This window comes from Pezoporus occidentalis, unplaced genomic scaffold (genome assembly GCF_034315485.1).
Source record: "Pezoporus occidentalis ecotype Australia unplaced genomic scaffold, CSIRO_AGI_Poc_V1 ctg2, whole genome shotgun sequence".
NCBI lineage: Eukaryota > Metazoa > Chordata > Aves > Psittaciformes > Psittacidae > Pezoporus > Pezoporus occidentalis.
In genome coordinates, this window is record NW_026913855.1 from 1,818,452 (window position 1) to 1,825,206 (window position 6,755).

Genomic DNA, 6,755 nt, shown 5'->3' on the forward strand with positions numbered 1-6,755 from the left:
TTGGTTGTTTTCAACAGGAATACTGCACAAGGACAAGACATAATGTTCACTGTTTAGACCACCTACATTTAGACACATACTTTAGTTCAAGCTACCTATGTCACAGGTAGGAAAGGCATGTTTCTCCACAGATGAGTTCAAGGCAACTCAAATATAAGAACCCACTGCAGTGCATGAAAAAGCTGAAACTGGACAATTTGCAATACCCATTCCAGTGCCCCCAGTTGACAGGGGAACAGGACAAGGACACAGCAGTCCATCCTAAGGAAAAGCATGCCCGTACTATCACCTAACCCTTCTATCTGATAAGTCAAGCTAATGTGACTGATCTTTCTTGTAAAGTACTTTCAGGGTTCAACATTACAGACTGTGCAATACTACACAGACAAAAAAAATCTTACAGGTTGCTAGAGGCCTATGGTAGAAATGCAGCCAGAACCTGAGCTAGCTTTGATATTTTTATATGACATTTCACAAACACCTTTTAAAATTTGTCCACGTAAGCACAGGATAAATTATATTGAAACCTAAATAAGGTAGAGCGAGGATGGAAAAATATGTCCATGATCTAAATATATTCCCCCTTGCAAGATTATTTGCTTAAAAGAAGTAAAGAATTTCATACAGAATCAGGAATCAAGCCTGTAATTGTAAAATAATGTTCTACCTTTTCTACAATAACAAACCCAGCCTTAACTCTGCTCAGGTTTGAAGTGATTTCACAAAAATATAAATGGTAATTTCCATCATGCAAAATCACAATTCTTACAGGCCTCAGACATCTGTTAAATGTATTTTTGGTATACGACAACTGCAGATGTACAAAGGCCACCAAATTGCTAATCAATTACTCATAGAGCTACATGACCACATTGTTCTGGTTATGCTCAATGCACAAAGACATTATTTAAAAAAAAAAACAAAACAAAACCCCAAACCAACCTCAAAGTAACAACTTCCACCCCCCAAAGAAATAAAACAAAAACAACAAACCAAACAAATCCAAACACAAGCTTAGGCTTATGTATGAGACTTAGGGGATGTGAAGGGAATGTAGTAACTGTACCAAGTGTAGTGTTACCTCACTCCCTTAAAATGCCCAACTAGTTTAATTTGAATTCCAGTTGATTCTCCATCTGTATATTAAGACCAGTCCAAAACAGTCCAAAGCATCTCAGTACCCGTAATTTGTCTGACAAAGCCTGGTTTTGGAGGAAAAAAAATCTCATTCTGCCAGTCTTCATTTTCCCCTACGGGAGACACGATATTTTTTTTGGATCCCAATTCAGAAGCTTCTTAAAAATCCTACTTCAGTTCTTGGATGGAATATTCGAATTCCATGTAGCTTTGCTGGAAATTGAGAGCAAAATCATGTTCATAATCAAAACAAATTTACAGAGTAATAGGGACACTCACACTTAGGTATTAGGCTCTGCAATATTTCTTTAATGCAGTATTGTACAATACTCACGCTGTAATTATAACAGAATAGAATCATAGAATAGTTAGGGTTGAAAAGGACCTTAGATCATCTAGTTCCAACCCCCCCTGCCATGGACAGGGACAACTCACACTTAAACCATGCCACCCAAGACTTTGTCAAACCTGGCCTTGAACACTGTCAGGGATGAAGCATTCACAACCTCCCTGGGCAACCCATTCCAGTGCCTCACCACCCTTACACTAAAGAACTTCTTCCTTATATCCAATCTAAACTTCCCCTGTTTAAGTTTTAACCCGTTACCCCTTGTCCTATCACTACAGCCCCTAATGAAGAGTCCATTCCCAGCATCCTTATAGGCCCCCTTCAGATACTGGAAGGCTGCTATGAGGTCTCCATGCAGCCTTCCCTTCTCCAGGCTGAACAGCCTTAACTTTCTCAGCCTGTCTTCATATAGGAGGTGCTCCAGCCCCATGATCATCCTCATGGCCCTCCTCTGGACTTGTTCCAACAGATCCATGTCCTTTTTATGTTGAGGACACCAGAACTGCACACAATACTCCAGGTGAGGTCTCACAAGAGCAGAGTAGAGGGGCAGGATCACCTCCTTTGACCTGCTGGTCACGCTCCTTTTAATGCAGCCCAGGATATGGTTGGCTTTCTGGGCTGCAAGCACACACTGCTGGCCCGTGTTCATTTTCTCATCAACCAACACCCCCAAGTCCTTCTCCGCAGGGCTGCTTGGAATCTCTTCTCTGCTCAACCTGTAGCTGTGCCTGGGATTGCTCCGACCCAGGTGTAGGACCTTGCACTTGCCATGGTTAAACTTCATAAGGTTAGCATCAGCCCACCTCACAAGCATGTCAAGGTCCCTCTGGATGGCATTCCTTCCCTCCAGGGTATCAACCGGACCACACAGCTTGGTGTCATCGGCAAACTTGCTGAGGGCGCACTCAATCCCACTGTCCATGTCAGCAACGAAGATGTTGAACAAGACCGGTCCCAGCACTGATCCCTGAAGGGCACCACTCGTTACTGGTCTCCAGCCGGACATTGAGCCATTGACACAACTCTCTGTGTGCGGCCATCCAGCCAGTTCTATATCCACTGAGTGGTCCACCTATGAAATTGATGTCTCTCCAATTTAGAGACAAGGATGTCGTGTGGGACAGTGTTGAACGCTTTGCACAAGTCTAGGTAGATGACATCAGCTGCTCTACCCCTGTCCATCAGTTCCTTAGCCCCATCATAGAAGGCCACCAGATTGGTCAGGCAGGATTTCCCCTTAGTGAAGCCACGCTGGCTGTCACCAAGCACCTTGTTGATTTTCATGTGCTTTAGCATGCATTCAAGGAGAATCTGCTCCAAGATTTTGCCAGGCACCGAGGTGAGACTAACTGGTCTGTAATTCCCTGGGTCATCGTGCTATGTTCGTGTCATACAAGAAGTTACAGAGTGTTTCAGGGACATGACTATGATTGCCCATCAAGTAAGTGCTGAAATTAAAGCTCTTCACCCTGATTCATCACTGTTCTATACTCTCTAAACTGTTGACCAAGGAAAGTAGGTTTTTCTCCTTTAATTAAAGCTAGTGAGATTTACGTGTTGGATTATATAAACTACTGTAGGCAATTTTGGGGTTTTCATATTATCAAAGCATATGACCTTCATATATGCACTTCCTTCCTCTAGAAGAAGATGAATAATATCTCTTCCATAAATAGGATTACTTTATATTGATTTGACACTTTTATTTTGTATTGCCTACATTGCTACATGTCATGATGGCTGATGTAGCTTAGGCCCCTTTGCAGGACAGGTCCACCAGAGCTAGCTAGCAACTGAGCAGGAGCTCATATTCATCTGCATGGAACAGATGACTCACTGGTATTCAGCTGCTTTGATTCAATCTGATTAGAGTGATAATTTTCAGCACTACTTGCATTAACAGAAATGCAACTCTGAACCAGAGCAGGAGCTTGCAGACATGGAACAGGATTTTTCATACCCTTCAAGTTTCATTTACCAGTTCGAGATGTAGGCTAAAGTCTTCCATACAACCATAACGAGAACTAACAACTAAATTACTTACATTTTATATATTTCTTTCTAGTTGTTGATAAATATCCAGTCCTTATTGAAACCAGTAATAGAAGTTAAACCGAGTTCAGAGACAAAATTATATTAAAAAAAAAACCCAACCTAACAAAAAACAACATAAAGCAAACAACAAAACCAAAATTATAATAACTTTTAAATACAGATTGTTCCCTGAAGGTTATTACATAAATCCTATGCACCGCAGGAACGTCAGTACTGGTACAGTAAAAACTGCACCTTTCTGGCACGTACACATGTACTCACACATGCTTATTTTGGATGGCAAGACATTTATCCCCAGTTGTTTTGTAACATCACCTATGTTCACCAGAACTAGCTAATGTTCACCATGAGTTAGCACAGCACACGCCAACAAGCGGTTGAGTTAGAGTGTCTGCACTGCAGGACAAAATCTCTAGACAACAATTTTAATGCAGGTAGTAAAGAATGCTGCCCTCAAAATTAAATAACCTGGGGAATTAAACTAGTCAAAGTATAAAAACTTCAACTGGCACTTTGTCCTAATAGCAGGATTAGCATTCCTGTCCTGGTGAAGACTTACAGGTTCTTCAGCACCCACAGTGGAAGCCATTTAGTTTTGAATCTCATCTGTAAATGGTTCAGTCAGCAATACAGTGTCCTCTAAGCCATGCTTGTGCCCTGGATCTGCTCCTATTTAAACATAAGTGCTGTCTGACACACAATTTCTCCTGTTGTTTTTTAGAAGGAGCAGGAAACAGCAAATGGGTTGTTTTGGTTTGGGATTTTTACCTCCCCCCCCCCCCCCCCCCCAATTGCTTGTCTGTTTTGCCAAGTAGAAGTCACAGAATTACAGATGAAACAAAGTTATCTATTAGAATCCTTAAGCAGGATGGCCAGTGATTTTAACCAGCTGCAAAAGAAAACTATTAAAACTATTACATTGTTTCCAGGGGTCCATCTAAATTTGTTTGGTTTTTTTTGTTGGGCTTGTTTGTTTGTTTGTTTTTAAAGCCACACCTTAATTTGCATTAGGAAACTATAACAAACCATGTCTTCTTCAGAAAAGTCTGAAACAGACTGTCAAAGGCAGTGGAGGAGGTTAGGGAAGCCTTTGGGTTATTTCTCTAAATCAGTCTTCTCACCTTTGCATTTAGGCAAAATGCTAAACATATCGCAAAGTTTTAAATTAATTTATTATTTCCCCTGAAGACAAACACTGTCATCCAGGAGAAAGACAATTATTGCAGACAGAAGGCTCCTGCGTTTTCACACAACTGTATCCGATTGACTGCAGCACAGAAGTAAATCTTTGGAAATTCAGGAGCTATGCTTAGCGTCTTGGAATGAAAAACAGCATCTGTACCTTGAACAGAGGCAGTGATTTTATCACCTGTGTTTTCCATCGTATTTCTTTTGATCATGAAAAACTAATGGGGCATTGATGTTCATGAAATTGGATTTATCCGAAACCCTAATCTGAATGATGAGCTACATTAAAACGTAAGAAATGTTCATACTGCTTTACAGAGACATACTCAGAAAAACACATGCAGGGGTGTATATTTGCCACATTTCACTGGCTTCTGTACCCTGTTCTCCTCGTATCTTGTCACTCGTGTACACAAGCCAGCCTCTCTCTTTAACAGGCACACACAGACACACACACATATAGGGAGGTTCAGAACCACCTTGTTTTCAAAGAGACACATTAGTGAAGTCATCCCGAGGAACTCCTTGCTTGCAAAAACACTGGATTCCAGACCACAGGCAGTGCAATTGGTGAAAATGTGGCATGAACTAAAGGCACACGTTCACTAGGAAGGAATCCACGGGGGTGGGCTAGGAGGAAAGGAAGAGAGGATTCGTTTCTGGCTGTGTATTATTTACAGCGTCCTTTACACAAAGTAAAGTTGGGTCACTGCTTAAGCTTTAACAAGCAGCTAAAGGTACATATGCAATTGGTCTTTGCTGCTGCTATTGCAATCCTTGGTTATCATGTAATATTACAGACATGGGAACCAATAAAAATAATAAAAAACCCAACTCGGATACCAAGCTTCATGTTATTCACATAACATTAACATGACATGCTTTCTGTACAGAAAGGCTCACCTACGTGAGTTGAGCCCCAGAATTTGCCTGCCATCCCCATTAGAAGGCATCTGCAGACCATCCTCACACGCACAGCGGGCACTGCTGGCACGGCCGCACACCACACGTTCATAGCGCGCCGCTGCCTGCCCTGCCTCTGCTCTGCAGCTCCCTCCCGCACTGCTCCCTTCGGGGAGCATCGCGACCCCCACCACCGCGGGGACCAGCCTTGCCGAGACCTGCGGGAACTTTCACGCACGCAAATGGACCCACTGCCACAGCGCTACCGCACACAGTACTCCGCACTGCTCAGAAGGCGGCTGTGTTAGCAGCACAGCTGCCCACCAATATCCACGCTGCCACGTATTTATAAAGTGTCATTTTATTTAAGCCTTACCTTGGCTGACTTGCCCTAACTGGTGACAAGGCACTTTAATTTAGAGGAAGCACTGGGGACTTTCTGCGGTGCTGGCGGCACGGCTGCTCCCCGTCCTTAGAGGCACCGGCCCGTCTCCGGCTGCGGTCCCGGTCCCGCGGCCCTCCCGGCCCGGCCCGGCCCCGCCTCGCCCCGCCCCGCCCCGCCGCTCCTGCAGCGCCGCCGGCCCCCGCCATTGGCTGCGTCTCCTGTCCGCCCTGTCCCCCCCGGCCCCGCCGCGTCTCCCCTTCGCCGGCACTTCGGGGCTCGGCCAGCCCCAGTGCTCGGGAGAACGAGCCATGCACCCAGCCCCACATCCATCCCTCCTTCCGTACCGGGCTCATCGGTCCGTACAGGCACAGGGGCATCTTTATCAGAAAGCCCCCTTTCCGTGGTAGAGCTGCTGAAGAAGGACGGCTCCGGTTGGGCGACAGCTGGCCTGGGAAGGGGGTTCGGGGCCGAGAAGTGGGGCCGAGAAGCAGGGCCGGAGGCAAGAGGGCTGGGCGGGCTGCGGGGAGAGCAGGGAAGGGGCGCACTGCCGAAAGCGGGTGGCGCGGCACCGGCGTGGAGAGCCGGCGGTAAATTTCCCTCTTTCCGTGCAAAGTCGTCACAGGCTGCTGAGCAGCGAGCTGCCGGCTCACTGTACAGCAATCCGCACGATGCAAATCCAACGATGCCTCTCGGCGCCTCCTTCAACCCCGCCGCACCGCAGGAGGTCCCACACTG

General features: G+C 45.4%; 1 protein-coding gene across 2 annotated transcripts in view; it reads right to left on the bottom strand.

Moving 5' to 3' along the window:
- The window catches only part of CDH18 (cadherin 18), a 255,786-nt gene extending 249,632 nt beyond the window's left edge, over positions 1 to 6,154 (bottom strand). For both annotated transcript variants that reach the window (XM_062617680.1, XM_062617679.1), the window contains exon 1: positions 6,012 to 6,154. The gene's annotated coding sequence lies outside the window, so the exon portion shown is untranslated. The remainder of the gene's footprint in view (positions 1 to 6,011) is intronic.
- Positions 6,155 to 6,755: the final 601 nt, after the last annotated feature.